Raw genomic sequence first — 2435 nt, 5'->3', positions numbered from 1 at the left:
CAGTGGCAATTATTTCTTGCACACAATTTAATAATTAAAAAAAAAGCATATGTTCTGTGCTCTGGCCTTTTACTTTAGCAAATGAATGAATGCTGCTTCTAAAATAAAAACACAAACAAAAGAAATCAATGGTGTATTTACACACATTTTCTATTAACACAATATTGGTGAGTACCTTTTTATTGACTTTGATATTGCTAAAACAATATATACTGTGCAAAATAATTAATCCTACCAGTTATTTAATATTATTTCCAATTACCCAGATTATCTCCCTGTGGCACTTAGCAAATATTCTTCAAATTAAGCTTGCAAACATGACTTTGCAAAGTATATAAAGGATTTATATCTGGTAGGGCTGTAATATGTGTTTCTAGTAAAATATTTTATTTAGTTTTAAAGGTCACTATTACAAACAGAATGGCTTATGTGGTGCAATGGAGAAGAAGATATGTTGGAAGTCAAAAAACTTGGTCCTATTTCCAACCCCTCATTTACTCAGATGATTGGTATATGTTTAGGCAAATCTCTTAATCTGGTCTAGTCTTATACTGTAAAAACGTAGGTATCTAACAAAACTATCTTAGGGACAAGATGAATGAATTAAGTAAATATGTTTTTTGATATGTAAATATATCAAAAACAACATATGGTACAAATAAAAATACAATTATATCTAATGCTCAGAAAATAAACATTTCAATCCACAAGTCCTATTTCACTAAATCTAGACATATTCATACTTTAGTTAGAAACAGACAGTAGGTGGTAGTAAAATGAAGTCCATTGAACAGCACATCAGAAATTTGTACTCTAATGAACAAGCTATATAAACTGGGTCTAACTCAAAATACTTATTTTAGATGCACAGGGAAGTAAAAAAAAAAAAAATCATAATGCCAGTCTTAGTCAAAAGAATAGGTTTTAAAATGTCACATTAAAATTTATGTGAAATAAAAATTCAGTTGTTTTGTTGTACTGAACAAAGGAACATTTTATTAATACCAACTTCTTATGTCTTAATACAATGCTCACAACTAGTGTTTTCTTACAAAGCTTCTCTAGCTTATTTTGCCACAGTTGAATTAAAAACAAAGAAACAAAAAACACTCTTTATCAAGAGACTAAAAAATATTTGCTGAAATATTAATGAATTTATGATCACTGCATAATTGCCTACTGAAATACTCCTGAATATTGCCCATCTTACTAACAAGTATATATGAAGATGCAAAAACAGGTATATCATGCAAATAGTGGAAGTGAAACTAAATCTGCCAAAGAAACAAAAATTCCATACAAAAAAAGTCCGTGTTAGGTTAAAAATGCTAAAGTTTACCTAGACATTACAAAAAAAAAGAAAGGAAAATAATTTTTAAAAATAATTATTAAAAGAAGGAAAAGAGAAGATAAAGCAGTAGGGGATTGGGATGGGAGAGATAATTTTGTCTAAAAAAACTCCCATATATTCCATTAAAGTCAACAATTCTTTTGGTAATATTAATTTTTCTTTTCAGGTTAAAATTACCATTCTCAGTGCTACAGCAATTCTTTCATGAACTGCCCTTAAGAGAATTAAAGTGAAGAAAAAGCAACAGGGGAGAGAAGATTAAGATAAACCCGATCGTAGGACCTTCTAAAGGGCTAAAATCTGCAGCATACAATTGATAGAAAAAGAGAGAAAAATCAGAGCTATAAAAAATGTCCTGAGCTCAGCAAATTATTCATTTTTTAAAATTATATCAACAAAGATGACTTATGATTTTGATTATGCAAACATTATAATTAATTACTGATAACTGGGCCTCTCAGCTTTTAAGTGGTTTCTCAAACATAAGGTCATACATAGTATATACAGAAATCAAAACCTGAACAAAAAAGTGAGATAAACAAAGTCAAGACTGTAATTTTAGTTTTTATTCTCCATAATTTTGATGCTGTTTGGTTTTATGAACAGTTCTGATTAGGAATCCACTTGGTATGATATATCAGTGATGTCACTGTATGGATGGAGACTACACAGTAATACATAATGGATCAATGTGTGATGGTAAGTTTTGTTTCTCAAAGCTGTCAGGCACTTTAAGGAAATTAGAAACATCCAGGATAGTAAGTGTCAAGGGCAGAAGGATCAATTTTTCAATATTCTTTAAAATCACATTTGATTGTATGTTTATTTTTACGTAAGGAAAACTCATGTTAACAAAAAAATCTTCTATAATATAAGCACTTTCTCTACCAGGAAACCTCAAGTCTACAGTCAGAGGGGTTGCCTTATTTGTGAAGATGAGTGGTCATGGTCAAAAGTATGTATATACGATTGACCTCAATAATATGGTTGTTTCTACAAGTCACAAATAAATAACACCAGATACATCATGGATGACTTCGTGAAGAATATAATTGGGAGTGCACTATCTGAATAGAGGTAAAGA

The sequence above is a fragment of the Propithecus coquereli genome, unplaced genomic scaffold (assembly GCF_000956105.1).
Source record: "Propithecus coquereli isolate 6110/MARCELLA unplaced genomic scaffold, Pcoq_1.0 Scaffold72, whole genome shotgun sequence".
Taxonomy (NCBI): domain Eukaryota; kingdom Metazoa; phylum Chordata; class Mammalia; order Primates; family Indriidae; genus Propithecus; species Propithecus coquereli.
This window is presented reverse-complemented; position numbering follows the sequence as displayed.